The sequence below is a fragment of the Misgurnus anguillicaudatus genome, chromosome 23, assembly GCF_027580225.2.
Source record: "Misgurnus anguillicaudatus chromosome 23, ASM2758022v2, whole genome shotgun sequence".
Taxonomy (NCBI): domain Eukaryota; kingdom Metazoa; phylum Chordata; class Actinopteri; order Cypriniformes; family Cobitidae; genus Misgurnus; species Misgurnus anguillicaudatus.
The window spans coordinates 23564395-23581046 of record NC_073359.2 but is presented as its reverse complement, the minus strand read 5'-3'; the positions used below and the strand labels follow the sequence as shown (position 1 = coordinate 23581046).

The following is a 16652-nucleotide window of genomic DNA, read 5'->3' as shown; positions in this document are numbered from 1 at the left end:
TTCTTACATTTAATGTGGAATAGTAAAAATATTCGTCTTGAAAAACGCCCCTCCTTTAATATCTAATGCAACCACTCATTTAAATAGGTTTTTTATTACAAGGCGTAAAAAGAAATTTAGTGGAAACCAAACAAGTGAGCAAAAATAGCAATTTTCATGCCATGCGTAAGCTGTCAGGCCACGGCATTTAATTTGTCTCGATAACTGTGACAATTTCAATCTCGAATGAGCAACTTCTGTAATGAATCTAATGCCAAAAGCCATAATTGTGTTGACATTTGGAGCTGTTTGCTTGATTTTGAATCAATTCTTTTTTTTTTCTGACACATCCACAGAAGTTCATCTGATGGGTAAACACTCAAGCCTCAGACGCCGAAAATACGCCACTTTCTCAATTCGCCACCGCGGATAAACATAATGGGGCCTAAAGTAAAGCTCCGCATTAATCCTCTCCACCAAGCGGCGTGGATTTCTCAGCTCTCCCGATGCTCCTTGGAGAGGAATTTAGAGAGCATAATCCACCATTTCATCCAAGATGAGGACAGAAGCTCCATCACATGACTGTTTCTATTCGTTTGTAAAAAAAACTGGTGATATGACAGCTCCTGTCCGCCGCTTGCCTCCGAGGAGCTTTTGGCCTGCCTGCACAATGAAAGAGACGTACCTGTGTCTCTGAGCTTTATCACCGCTACCTAACCAGACATGTGTCAGTTAAATCGGCTTTGGAACATGCGCTTATAAGATCAGACATGTTGAGATGAAAGAGACTCGTAATCTGGAAATCTTGGGCTGTTTTAATACGATTATTCGTGTAGCTCAACAAAAGGTAATGGATTGACACCCAAGGGAACACGCATACTGATAAAAAATGTATGGATTGAATGCATTTATAATAACATTGAAGGCATCAAAGTTTTGCACAAATAAGAAAGACTTAATTAAAAAAATATGAAAAACTTATCCCACGTGAAAATATCTTGTAGTATACTTTAGTATTAAGTAAACTTTGTAAATTGTAGTATGCTATGCTGTAGTATATTATTATAGCTATTACATTTTGTTAATGTATATTACTGTATTACTGTAGTACTCTGTGGTATAAGCTATAGTGAATTGATAAACTGTAAAAAACACTGTAGTATACTTTAGTATTTACTATAGTAGACTGTAGTATATTGTAGTATACTGTAGTTTTACTACACTTTGTTTATGTAAATTATAGTATTATAAAATAATAAATATAGTAAATTGATAAACTGTAAAAATACTGTAATATACCGTAGTAAATGGTTGTACATACTGTACTATATTATAGTTTTACTGCACTTTGTTTATGTACATTAAAGTATTCTTCAGTATTAACTATAGTAAATTCATAAACTGTAGAAAACACTGAAGTATACTTAAGTATTTACTATAGTAAATTGTAGTATACTGTACAATATTATAATTTTACTACAGTTGTTTATGTACATGAAAGTATTCTGAAGTATTAACTAGTAAATTGATAAACTGTAGAAAACACCGTAGTATACTTTAGTAATGACTATAGTAAATTGTTGTATACTGTACTATATTATAATTTTACTAAAGTTGTTTATGTACATTAAAGTATTCTTTAGTATTAACTATAGTGAATTCATAAACTGTAGAAAACACGGCAGTATACTTTAGTATTTACTATAGTAAACTGTAGTAAATTGTAGTATACTGTACTATATTATAATTTTACTACAGTTGTTTATGTAAATTATAGTATTCTGAAGTATTAACTATAGTAAATTGATAAACTGTAGAAAACACTGCAGTATACTTTAGTATTTTACTATAGTAAATTGTAGTATATTGTACTATATTATAGTTTTACTATACTTCTTTATGTAAATTATAGTATTCTAAATTAATAACTATAGTGAATTGATAAACTGTAGAAAATATAGTAAAATAAAGTAAACTATAGTAAATTGTAGTATACTGTACTATATTATAGTTTTACTGCACTTTGTTTATGTTAATTATAGTATTATGTAGTATAAACTATAGTGAATTGATAAACTGTAGTAAATACTGTAGTATACTTTAGTATGTATTATAGTAAACTCTAGTAAATTAAAGTATACTGTACTATACACTGTAACAAATTGCTGTAGTTTCTACAGCAAAATTTTACAGGAAATTCCTGTTTTAACATTTTACAAGATTTTAGTGTTGTTCACAATGCATTATGGGTAAAAAAGGTATTACAGCTGTTAATAGTATATTTTCATTTAAACTGTAATTGAATTTACAGGCAGAAGGTGTTGCCACTGTATATCATATGTTTTTACAAAAATTAATTGTGAAATGGCATCATGGGATTGCGTGGGTGTATTTACATTTGAAATGGACATGAACACTGAAGAGTCATCATTCAAAATTGTTGGTAAGTTCACGTAAATCATTCAAATATAGTACAGTATTAAACTAAGTACTATTATGGTCATTTAAATAATGATATTTGGTATGCGACCGCTATACCAGATATTATTAACATAACAGATGTTAATAATTTGTATTTCACAACAGCGTGTCATTAAGACATGTAGCAAAATATAAAATTAAATTCTTTACATTATTTTAAATGTTACATTTGGTAGTTATGTGTCATTAACTTTATAACGTTTCAGATGTTTGTTTCAGGCATGAGCGAGGCAGCAAAAAGCGCGAGGGGTCTCGTAACGGCTGGACTGCAAGGTGGTGAGACGAATCTTCAAACTTAAAGGGAAAAAACATTGTACATGCTGTGCATTTTATCATGGATGCGTGCTAAAGTGTTTTTAGACCATTGCTGTTAATTAAACGCGACACTGAATTGCTTGTTAAAGAAAACTACGTTATAAACGCGTACGTTATTTGCTGCCAGTTTAAAAATTAGATATGGTTGAATATCGTGCAAATTTCTAGTTTATTTCGCCAGCTTATACTCCTTACTAAGGGCACGTCAACATGTTTAACATAATACCCGCGTTATATCTGAGTTGAATGTGCAGTAGTTTTGAATTCAGGCGCAAGGCAGCAAAGATGTCACGTCATACGGGTCAACTTCAGGCTGTGCACCAAAAACATCATACAGGACGTTTTATTTTTGCATACGGCTGTAGTCTGTTGCCATTTTGTTAAAGTATTTTGGATTGCTGTTAAATGAACGTGACATTTAAATTGAATTGCTTGTGAAAGAAAACGAACGTAAGGTTACACGATAAATGCGTATTTGCTCTTATCTTAGAAAATATGGTTGGATGCTGCGATTTTCTATTCTAGTTTATTTCGTCAGTTTATTTTCCTTACTTAAGGTAGTGTTTAACATATTAATTGTGTCATACTTAAGTTAATGTGAAGCAATTTGATGCCTGTTATTTCGACAAGAAATATTTTATAACATTAGCCAACATAGTCAGATGTAATTAATTTTCCAGTTTGTTGTTCACTTTTTACATGTTAGTATAGGTGCTTGCAGTGTTGTTTTAAACGTGAAATTTGGTTAAGTTGGAGTGTAATTAAGTTTAACATTGTTTTTCAGGCACGAGACAGCAGAGATTGCAACTCTAACCTGATAGGACTGGTGGTGTGAGACAAATGAGAAAAGGTGAAAAACCCACTGTGTACACTGCCCTTTTTCATGGATGGATGCTATACTTCACTGTTGACTTTGCTATTTTATAAAGTATTTTTAGACATGTATCACTGCAAGTTGTGTCAGCATGAGAGCAATACTATTATAGGCTTTACTCAGCATATGAAAGTACACAGTAATGTTCGTAACTTGTTCCTTTACATGTGGAGTACCTGAATGCTCCCGTGCATTCAAAAAATTTCAGCATTCAAGTCTCATTTAAACAGAGACCTAAGAGGGTATCGTAGAAGTGTCAGATTTGAGCAAACAGGCACCACAATGACTTGACAAATTTAAGTTTGTAATTTCACATGTACAAGCCTAAAGGACTTTATTGGACATTTAAAGGAACACGCCCAGATTTTGGGAATTTAGTTTATTCACCGTATCCCCCAGAGTTAGATAAGTCCATACATACCTTTCTCATCTCTGTGCGTGCTGTAACTCTGTCTGACGAGTATATTGTATACTGTTAAAAGATAGTTGTGTCTCATATCACCTTGTTATTTGTACACGGTGTGACTATACAAATCACAACACATAAATAGGAAAATGTTTGCGTTATTTTGTCACTTATTAGGAGCAGTATACTAGCTGGAGCCATTCACTTCCAGTCTTTGTGCTAAGCTAAGCTAACGGGGGCTGCGTCAAACAGAGTTACAGCACGCATGAAGATGAGAAAGGTATGTATGGAGTTATCTAACTCTGGGGGATACGGTGAATAAGCTAAATTCCCAAAATCTGGGCGTGTTCCTTTAAAAGACCATATAGATGAAGGCAGGAAGATAAAATGCCCTTTTAAGAGCTGTGAGAGGACATTTAGTGTTAACTTCACATTTGCTTCTCATGTCTCAAGAATACATAAAAACAACAATGTTTTGAAATCTGTTGTATTTGTTCAATAAATGTTGACTGTTATATTTTCTCTTACATTTTATATTTCTTGTTTTTAAGATTAATTTTAGGTGAAATCCTCAATGCAACTCAGTGGATGCTGAGTATGGACGGTCAGGTGGTTGTGAATCCACACCCCAACCTTGTGGCTGGATTTGCAGCTTTGTTCGCATCATACTACAACTTCAACCTGGTTTACCAGAGGGAGGCATACTCCACACTTGAATTTGTTCAAAGGTAATTATATTCACATAGGGAGCTATTTGTTTTATAGCAGTGTTTCTCAACCAGGGGGATGGGACCCCCCAAGTAAGCCTTAAGACTTTTAAATGACAGTTATTCAAAATACAACAAAACAAGCATGATAAGCTAAAACAATCAAAAATCAATAGATTTCTTATTGTTTGGATGTTTTTGTAACAAATTTACATTGTGTAGGCATGCCAAGCTCTAGTACAGGGGTGCCCAACCCTGCTCCTGGAGGGCTACCATCCTGCAGACTTCAGTTCCAACCCAGCTCCAACACCAATACCTGTCTGTAATTATTAAGCAACCCTGAACACCTTGATTAGCTGCTTCAGCTGTGTTTGATTGGGGTTGGAACTAAAATCTGCTGAATGGTAGCCCTCCAGGAACAGGGTTGGGCACCCCTGCTCTAGTATATTTTATTTGGTAGAAATAAGGCTTTTGACATTGTTTTGGACAATAGGTTGAAAAGAAAAAAGGTTGACAACAACTTTTTTAAAATGTGTACTTTCCTGGTGTATATGTTGTATTTATAGATAAATATGGTAACATAAGGTTCTTACTTTAGAGTATGGACAGGTTAATTAAAAGAGACCATTCTTGTCCTCAGATAATTAAAACAGTGGCTGCGTTTGTAATTATTTTTGTTGGTGAAAAAACAGGAATTATGCTGTCTAAAATGCAAGCCTTTTAATACTAACTTCTTTACAATTTTTGTTTAATTTTTTCTTACTGGATTTCATCACGTAACGTAACGTTATGTGGGCACTCTGTAGATGTTTTTTTTTTCCTGCATTATACTATTTTCATTTGAAAAATAAAATTATATATACACACACACACCAGGAAAGTACCCATGCTACCATATGATATTTAAGTGTTTATACACTGTCAAAAATAAAGGTACGAAGCTGTCACTGGGGCAGTACCCTTTAAAAAAGGTCCTAATATGTACCATTTAGGTACAAATATGTACCTTTTAAGGTACATTTTGGCAGTTCAAAGTACTAATATGTACTCTTTGGGTACAAAGGTGTACCTTTTTGAAAGGGTACTGTCCCAGTGACAACTTTTGTACCTTTATTTCTGAGAGTGTATGTACATTTGTATGTAAATGTACATATATACATGTATATTTTAAAATTTATTTTTGTTTGTTCTTTGTGCAGATGTTTTGTTGGAATCACAGCTACCACTGGCATCAAGACAGCATCAAGAGGCAAAAAAGTGGAAACGCCTCTGAGAAGAGAAACAACACCATCAACCCTCATGTGTGTACTCTTTTCAGAAAATTATTGGACTTTGAATGGTTACGCATGTAAGTTCTTGTTCATGTATAAAGACCAAAACATGTTGTAAATAGGCCAGTTCTGTGATTGAACACTTGTGTTTCTAGACATACAAGTTATGTCATGTTCTAACACAGATTCAACAAGATCTTAAATGTAACACAAACCGTGTTTAGATGTTTTATAGATGCCATTGTTTTAGAATATTCAGGATTGAGTGGAATAGTTGCTGAAACAACATCATTTCTTTGAAAGTACTTTGCTGTCAGTTTTAATAAATGTTGTTCTTGAAGCACCTCTGACTTTGGTTGCATTATTCTGTAAATTACATTTAATTCAGTTTTCATTCTCCTGTATTTACAGGAATAGATTTGGTAAATATATTAGTGTAATGATGTAGTAAAAATTCTTTACAGCATTTGAATGTAAACCTATTACAATATCATCTTGGGTTTTGGGGAATTTACAGGATTTTATTGGCAACTCTAGTTGCCAACTATATACTGTAATTTATTGGAATTGCAAAAAAATACTGTAACTCATAATACAAGTGTAATTAATTTTAACTGTAAAATAAACAACAAAGTACTGTATTTTACAAACAACAATTAGCTGTAAATTGCTTTACAGTATAATGCTGCAGTCCATTTTACAGCAATTAATAATTTTTTTACAGAACTTTATTGGCAACTTTTTTGCCAGCTAAATCCTGTAAATTCTACAGTCAATTTTTTACAGTGTACTGTTTATACTGTTTTACTACACTTGTTTATGTAAATTATAGTATTCTGTAGTATTAACTATAGTGAATTGATAAACTGTAGAAAACACTGTAGTATACTTTAATATTTACTATAGTAAACTGTAGTATACTGTACTATATTATATTTTACTACATTTGTTTATGTACATTAAAGTATTCTTTAGTATTAACTATAGTGAATTGATAAACTGTAGAAAACGCTGTAGTATGCTTTAGCATTTATTATAGTAAACTGTAGTAAATTGTTGTATACTGTACTATATTATAGTTTTACTACACTTGTTAATGTATACTATAGTATTCTGTAGTATTAACTATAGTGAATTGATAAACTGTAGAAAACACTGTAGTATGCTTTAATATTTACTATAGTAAACTGTAGTATACTCTACTATATTATAGTTTTACTACAGTACACTTGTTTATGTAAATTATAGTATTCTGAATAGGGATGCATAACGATAAATCGTGATACATCTATAGCAGAATAAAAGTTTTTGTTTACATCATATATGTGTGTGAACTGTGTATAATAACTTTGTAAAGATAAATGCACATACATGCAGGTATATATTTAAGAAAAGTTTACATATATATTAAATATAAATTATACATAAATATACAAATGTATAAGTATAAATACTTAATATATAAAAATATTTTTTTTCTTAAAATTATACATGCATGTGTGCATATTTATATAAACATAATTATTATACACAGTTTACACACACACATATATGATGTACAGTAAAGAAAAACTTTTATTCTGCTATAGATGAATCGCGATTAATCGTTATGCATCCCTTATTCTGAAGTATTAACTATAGTGAATTGATAAACTGTAGAAAACACTGTAGTATACTTTAGTATTTACCATAGTAAACCGTAATAAATTGTAGTATACTGTACTATATTACAGTTTTACTACACTTGTTTATGTAAATTATAGTATTCTTTAGTATTAACTATAGTTAATTGATGAACTGTAGTAAATACTGCACTATACTTTAATACTGTATTTACCACGGTAAGGTTAATACACACTGTAGTATCTAGGAATTTTACTAGTTTACTGTAGTTAAAACTGAAGTATACTACATTATTTCCATATGGGATTATTACACTGTAAAAACAAACAGTTGTTTTACCAACATTACCATCTTTGATATTTTAGTGTGTTGTCCCCAACACATCTCTGTGTTATTATTGGAACATGTAACACAACTTCTGATGTCCCTTTTATTTATTTGAACACAAAATCGACACATAATGTGTTAAATAGCACAAAATGAACATTTCCGTTTTTAGTGTATATGAAGTTCTTACCACTTCCTGTAAACTGGAGCTGGAGGATTCTACATTACATCAGTGACCCGACTGAACCAATAAGCTATAAACATATCAAAAAAAAAAATCACATCAGGTTGAATAAAGCAAAATGGACGAAAGATGTGCACACAAACTCAATGGAGACAGATCCACTTCAATTATTTATGCCAAATTGACGTTCCAGTCGCTCGAAGCTCACAGGTGTATATTAGATTTTATTCCTTTTTCCTTTATGTTATTGCCTTACACCATTGCTCCAGGCTGTATGTGCCATCATCAATGTTGTTTGTTCGATCAAAATATTTTGAAGCACCTCTACAACACTTAATGTCATTTTAAAATGTTTTATTATTATTACAAACGACACAAAAATTTCAGTCTAAATAAACAAACCAAAAAAGTTTATTCCTTCCAGCGTCAAACACAAACAAACTTTTTTGACACTTTTGTTATAATTAATAGTAGGCCTACTTTAGTACAACCTTGCTTTGGTTGTTTAATATACAGTAAGTACTAAAACAACTGTTAATAAGAATGTTAAAGCATCAGAAATTAAAACACTAAATTTATCCTTCCCATCTTATCCTCTCACCGAAATGTAAATATGTCCTCATTGTCTCCTATTTCGGAGCTCCATGCCAACGTCTGCACTTACGGCCTGATGCTTCTCTCAAGGACGAGCCTTTGAAGTTACCAAGGTAACCCGGTGCTCCACAGACCGAGCTCTCTTTAACATTTACATTTCAAAGCCTCTTGATGCGACTATCATCCGTCGAGCTGCAATTAAAACACACAATCAATCGAACGTCAGGCGACCCCTTCACCTCGTGGCATCAAGTGCAAAGCAGAGCTTGTGAAACTGCTTGCCTTTACAAGTCAGGTAGTCATAAAACGGTCAACCTGTCAATGTTTCAACATATAGTACACAAATGGATAGCTAATTCTGCGCAACATTATTGCTGCCTATAGTAAGGTTCATTTTTGCTTCTTACTGTATGTCAGGGGTTAGATTTTAAAGTTGTAAATATGATTAAAGTTGTAAACTTTTACCTTATTTTTACCTTTTATAGTAAAAAATGTAAAAGGTAAAAATAAGGGTAAAAGTTTGGCCCATATCATATTTATAATTTTAAAATCTGTCCCTCGAAGAAAAGTAGTTAAAGACCCCTGAAATACAGTAAGAAACTAAAATCTGCCTTTTTATAACTTATGTTTTTTTGGTTACTTTTAGTTATAGGTCATAAATAATTTTCAAAAAAAGATGCACATGTATTCAGTATTTTGCTAATAACTAAAATTGCACTTCATGTTTTCTTTTTTAACATTTTAAAGATATAGCGGCTCGGGACTGCTCTTCCAAGGGGCGCAAATTCAAAATATGTGTTCGGAGTGTCATGTGTGTTGCTCGTGTTTTCAAAATATGTGTTTGTTGTGTCATGTTAACCATGTGTATCACGTGTTTTGTCAAAATAAGTGCCAAAACCATTTATGATAAAAGAGATGCTCACGTTCACAAAATACACGCAAAACACTCCCTTAACACTAAACTCTGATTATGCATGAGATTATGCGAGGATCTGGCAAACGCGAGCGTATCTTTTATCTTAAACCCTTTAGACGCGTCTGCACCAGGCACTTTTTTTGACAAGACACATGATGCACATAGGATTACTCGACACGCAGAACACATATTTTGAAATTGCGAACCACACAAATGACGGGCTACATACACGTAGTGACGAACTTTGCATCGTGCACCCTCGAAAAAAAGAAGTCACCGGCCGCTACTGATATATAGGCTAAATCGCCTTTCAATTGTACACTACATCCAGACACGACGGTCGAGGTTCGCCCCCTAGTGGCAGTCGTAATAAAATTTCAATTTAATCTTAAATCCGTGTCAAGAGCTACATTTATTTTTCCTTATTAATTTACTTATCAGTAACCAAAAACAACACTGTCTGCCAAGCTTATTGTCCTCTATTTATAATCCTAATATCACCTATACCTAGGGTGGCCATTCGTGCCAGTACCGCCGGACACGTCCCAAACATGTTTTTGCGTTCTCCGGAAGTCGCGTTGGTCGACCGCATACATCATTTAATATTTCGGGTTTAATTTCAGAAAAGCAACCGTTACATTTCAAGGTAAGACTGAAACTACAATGATTGTATGTCTTAAAATAAATAAATCTTAATTTTTTTCATGTATTTTAACTGAAATGTGATGACGTATGCGGTCGAGCGACGCGACTTCCGGAGAACAAACCCGAAAACATGTTCGGGACGTGTCCGGCGGAACTGGCACGAATGGCTACCCTAGGTATAGGTGATATTAGGATTATAAATAGAGGACAATAAGCTTGCCAGACAGTGTTGTTTTTGGTTACACCCTACCTATACCCCCCACCCCACATTCCAGAACATTATCACCTGGCCCTCATGCAGCAAATAAATATTTGAGCAAATAAAGCCCAGACGAAAAAAAACAGGACTAGCAAAGAATATTTTATAAACAATAAGATACAGATAGTTTCAAATATTGCCACATAAATACTTTCAAATTCTCAAATAAATAATTTTTTTCTTATAAACGTATTAAATACTCTTAAAACTTTAATTAAAATTCAAAACAGACATTTAACATCAATATTATATTTTGTTGCTACAAAAAAAATGAAGTACAGAAAATTCATGTAATGTGCAAAGTGCACACAGTGTTTTGATTGGAACACACTGAAATACATCACTTTTTTATGCATCCATAACTCAAATTGGATCCGATAATTACGCAGATGGTTGGCATCCCATAGCTGATTCTCCTTTCGGTTTTTAGGCGTTTTTAGGTAAAAGTAACCACGCTGATTTTAAATCAGACAAAGATGACCGGCAGGCCGGATAAGGATGATTGGAGGGCCGCATTTGGCCCGCAGACCTACAGTTGACTAGCCCTGCTGTATGTTATTGTAAAAATTGCAAAAATACAGTGCTGGTTTATATTTTATATCAATCATAAAGTGTTATACGATTAATTCTAAGTAGAAACTTTAGACCAATTATAGTGTTTCTGTAGTTAAACTAATAGAAAATTGTGTTAGCAGGGCGAAATCCCAGAAAAAACAAATATTGATAAAAATGTATACATTGAATGCACTGTACAATAAGTTGCTTTGGATAAAAACTTTTACATTCATATGCAAATTACACAAACAAACAAAGACCATCTCATTTCAGTTAGTCGACTACTTTACTTTTTTCTAGTTAAGGTTAGATGGTTCAAGATGTGATATGGATATTGAACAAAAGGAGTAAATATGTTGGTATTTGCTGCGAAATAAATTTCGCTCGAGGCCAGGGGTGAGACTGTGGGTGGGAAGCCATCGAATCCGTTTGGCCTTTCTATTGCCTAGTTTATCACCATTATGTGCAAGTTAAACGCTTTTATTTAATCATATTTCAGTTTCCAATTCTTCCACACGATATGGTTGAAATATGAAAGATCAACCTGTGAGCACCGCCAACATTTTTGTCCCCTAGCGAATTTACATCAATAAACACCCACAATATAACCGAGCTATAAATACGCTGTTACTTCATAGTTCAATCTGTTGCGTTTCAAAACCAATAGCACGACTCTGTATGGCAGGTCACAGTGAGCGCCGCTATCTTCTCCACGGGACGAAAGCTCCACAGGACGCTTTATAATCTGCTCTGCATCAGAATGTATTAGTCATTGTTCTCATTTAGCATTATTTATTCGAGCGTTTTTTCTTTTTTTGATAAAAACTATGATTTCATAGCATGTCAGATGGGATCCTTTGAAACCTGGAGGTGGTTTGCTAATTACGACTACTTTGGGGATGAACAGACCAGAGGCACGTTTGTGAACCAACGCCACAATCTGTAAATAAACACATTTGTCAGTCGAATTGCCGGAAGAGAATATCTTCCATTTTTTAGTTACCATCATGCAATTTACATGTAAATGACCCAGCAAAACTAATTGGTTGGTATCAGTGCTATGTCTTTGTATAGTACGGTGGTTCATAATTGAGAACCGACGTTGCGTTTTTATCAGAAAATAATTTCGTACACCGTTCACGGGTACAGACTTCATTAGATATGTTTACAGAAAGGCCTCAATTAAAAAATGTGTGTGCTGCGAAGTTTGACGCGTCTTATTAATTAAACAAATGCGAGATTAATGCCGCACTGCTTCTTGCTAGCATATGTAGCAACAATACCATTTTTTTTGTAGGCCAAAAACACTTTGATGATCTATTAAAGAAATGGAGATCAAACCAATTGGTGTGGGGTGACATCAAAAGACTGAAGTTAAATATATCAGTGCATATCGCAGTTCGGGTGGATAGTAATGAACTACAAAGTGAGTGTGATGATTATCGGCTGTGTTTGAAATGGTTAAAAGGTTGTTTTTACTTTAAAATAATCGACTGCTAACGCTCAAAGACATCAGACTACAATTTTGACATGTTTATTCACTGTGAAGGTTGCGTTGCCGTTTGAAGGCTTTGTTACTAAAAGGCGCACTTGTTTTTACGTTGATGTTGCTCCTTCTGAAAAATTATCAAAAAAACATCAATGCATCGGAAACAGTCGGTCTTTAAAGGCACACAGAGGGGCAACGTAATGCAAACAGACGTTTTACAGACTCAACAACACCACAGGCATCTGTTTGCATTTCAAAGACCGGTAGTCAAGTTTTAAATCCTAATCTGATGTTTGCTTTCACTTTGCTTTTCATGTGACACATGTTTTGGTTTTTTTGAAAACTGTCGGGGGAAAAAAGCTAACTTAAATTGGTTGTTGGTATTAAAACATTCCCTAAAAGCTTCGAACGTAGTCTTTGAAGAGCTTCCCCTGACAGAATCGGAGGTTGTTTTAGCTGTTGAGAGCTTTTCTATCACCTCCAAGCTTGATAAATAGCCTACATGTAATAGAGACGTAGTCACATGCTATACCCATGTAAATACAGGAGTTATGTATGTAGATCATGCCAGAGGACAAACATCTGGTTACAACTACAGTAATGCAAATTTGGCCCCTAGGGGGAGAGAGTGGGTTCGTGGGAAAGATGAATTGGTCGACGTTTAGATTATTAATCTTGCATCCCGGTGGATGCCGGTTTTAGCCTTCACGGTCAGCCACGCTAGAGATTTATAGATTTGAAGTCCTGCGTTTCAGGCAATGAGAGCGAGTCCCTAATCGTGACATTTAGACAAATAATGTTTGCGATCATTGACACGAAAATACAGTCGAACTATAAATAATGTCACGTTGGTAATTAAATGAAGACAAACACTGCATCAACACGAGGAACCACACCTGCTGTTTTACAAAACACTGAACCTTATTAAGAAAAAACATTATGGATAAGCATGATGGTAAATAAATGTCAACCAGTACATATTTTGCTTTACTGTTTATACTGCACAAGATTTGCGTAAAACACACGAGTTTTGTGAAAATGGGAGTTTTGTTACAGTTCCAGTGTGTATTTCTATATTTGCTTTGTAACTCTCTAGTGTGCTTTACTTATTACAGTCCCCTTTATCTCGCAAAGCAGTATTCCTTGTAAACCTCATATCAAACAAAAGATTTATTGTCAGTCGCTGCAGTACAACTAAATTTGTATTGAAAATGTTTCTCTTTAGGTTTGTACTCAATTCGCTATAGACGGTTTCAGCAGTAACAACATAAACAAGCGGCTTTCGTGGTCATCACGTAACTTCCGGTAAACTCGGCTAAGAATAAATAACAACAAATTACTTTTAAAGTAGTTTATTTATATAACAAGCAAAATAAACAACACTTAGATTACCTAGGAAACCAAAACATTTGTTATTTTCGATGAGGTATTCGTTTAAGAGTTTAGTTTAGCAACTAGTCAGACCAATAAACAAACAGAAACCGGAAGTAAAGTTCTGACCAGACGCGCAATCGCATGATCAAACGTGCGTCAGATGAAACCGTCTATACATAAAAATAAATTAATTGATATATCAATGCAATCTCATGGCAATTCGTACACTGAAAAAAAATTGTGATCACCGGTTGCAAATGATTGAATTACGTTTTCTTAAAACAAAATTAACATTAATTTCATTTTAAGAAAATTGATTCAATCATGTTGAACTGGTGTACATAATTAAATTACGTAAATCCCAAAAATTAATTTTAAGATAATTTAATACAATCAGTTTACGTATTTTACGAGGTGGCTAATAAGTTTACTCGATCTGCGATTTGCTTTCATCTCTGTGACGTTAGGGGGATTAGGGGCAAAGTTACTGTGCGTTCACACCAGACGCAGAAGAGGCGGCAAAAATTTGTAGGTGTAGTTGCACAGGCAAGCTTTTTAAAAGTCTCTTTACTTCTGAGGTTCAATTAGCACAGGAGACCGATAGAAAATTTCTGTTGCTTTTACTTAGTGCTCTCATTCACAGATTTATGCGTGTGCGGCGCTACCGGACCTGATTGCGACCACTTTAGTCAATGTTTATACAGCCACGGACTTCCCAGATTCGGCTCTTTTTAAGAAACACATCTATATTTGATGCGCACCGCGTCCAAATCGCAGTTCAAATACAAAATTAAAGTAAAAATGAACATGCTGCATACAGCACCCAGAAACAGAAATACGAACGTTATTTTACCCGCAGCTTTTTTCTGCGCATTGGTCAAAAATAAAAATGTAAAATAACACTGTCTATTTTTGAACTGCATTGTTGTAACGCGCTCGTTACTAAGACTGTAACGAGTAAAATATTACCAATTTTTTTTATCAGTAATGCATTATATTACTGCGTTACAGCAAAAACAAATATTACTGTAATATATTATATTTTGTAATGTGTTACTCCCAACACTGTAGCCAACTCATTAAATATCAGGCTTGATATACATTAGATTTAACAAATGGTTCATTATATCTGGGCGCTTTGGCATCGTTACATTTTAAAAAAAAACCTGTACTGGTGTACAGTTGTAACTTTTTCATTGATTTTCAAAGTATTATTATAAAATTATTTTTTTTTGCATTCCGCAACTTGTTTTGGTAAAAATAATGAAAAATCTGTTATTTAGCAAGTGCATTAAGTTTACATTATCTCAGTCTCCATTATCTTACCCTGATTTAAAATCGTAAGTTTATAATAATTATAATAAGAATGTTTGAGCTGTGTGGTTGGATTTTTAAAGAAATGTCACAGATATGTACGTAAAGTTACTTGCAATTTTATGTTTCAAACTGAGATGCCAATAGAGAGACAAAAGTTATGCACTTTTAATTACCAAAAATGTTCAAATATCCTTAAGAAGCTTTCATTTATAAAGTATTTAATTTAATGGATTATCCAGTTGTTAGACATGACCACATGGCTATTTATTATAAATAATTTTTTAATTTAATTTACATAATAACTCAAATACTAAATAACATTAATTTATTTACACTACATCAATGCATCAGGCAGATGGTTTTACACACAGTCATTTACAGGTCATTCTGGATTTGCATATTTATCCTGGATATCAAACCCATGACCTTGGCTTTGCTAATGCCGTGCTCTACCAACTGAGCCACAAAAATACGATAATCCGTATTTGTGGCGAAAACAGCTGGCAATTTGTTGAGTATAAATTCACACTCACGGTTAAGTATTATAAGGGAAAACCAAAGATGAGTTACACAAAAGGAAATGTAGAGATCACATTTAGGCTGTGTCAAATCTTAAGCATCTCTATTTCTGAAAAAAAAACTTATTTACGTATAAATATGTCACTCTGTGTCATTTTTATCAACGTCAAGGAAAAGCGTTGTAGATTTGTGCGGGACTCTGCGGACCAAGACGTCTTTATCCGCAGCGGCTGTGTTGTTGACAGCGTGTGGCCCGCTCGATGGTACTGATTGATGTCCGCGCTTCTACATTTGCCTTCAATTTGGCGGGAGGCATGCAAAGCGCGGCACCGGGTTCTGCTCAGCGGTGTATAGAAACGTCCAATTACGGCGGCTGCTGCGCCGCACGGGGGGGAAGCTCCAGCTGTGTGAGGTGGGCTATGTGATGAAGTGCATGATAGATGAGAAAGTTTCGCTTGTTTCATCATTCAGAAGAAAAAACGATACGTGTGGCAGAGAAAACACAACATACAAGATCTGCTGTGCATTTCTTAAAAATATCTCCTTTCAAACTACTCATTCACCAGTAAATGTTACTGCCCGGAGATTGGAGCAAAGACATGTTAATACAGTATTTAAACTAGCTGCCAGATATACTTGCCTCTCCAATGCTGAACATCTTATTCAGAGATGATAAAGCACACAGTTTAATGTGGCACAAATGTGCAATTAGCGTCACGTCCTGAGCTGTGTGTGAGCAGGGTTAACGCTCTAATTGAATATGTATTGTGCTCACAAACACACCGACTGCTTAAACTCTTATCCCGTGCTTCAGCGC

General features: G+C 34.2%; 1 protein-coding gene and 1 long non-coding RNA gene across 5 annotated transcripts in view; one reads left to right on the top strand and one right to left on the bottom strand.

Annotated features, from left to right (window-relative positions):
* Positions 1–16652, bottom strand: part of cntnap5b (contactin associated protein family member 5b) — a 269502-nt gene that overhangs the window by 196744 nt on the left and 56106 nt on the right. For 3 of the 4 annotated variants that reach the window (XM_073861992.1, XM_073861991.1, XM_073861994.1), the window contains exons 3-4: positions 8769–8953; positions 8174–8237 (exon numbers count right to left, since the gene is read on the bottom strand). The gene's annotated coding sequence lies outside the window, so the exon portion shown is untranslated. The remainder of the gene's footprint in view (positions 1–8173; positions 8238–8768; positions 8954–16652) is intronic. The other variant, XM_073861995.1, reaches the window with a different exon arrangement.
* Positions 2262–6566, top strand: LOC129433984 (uncharacterized). The gene is made up of 5 exons (XR_012365876.1): positions 2262–2422; positions 2680–3225; positions 3560–3625; positions 4607–4783; positions 5962–6566. It is a non-coding gene; the product is annotated as an uncharacterized lncRNA (long non-coding RNA).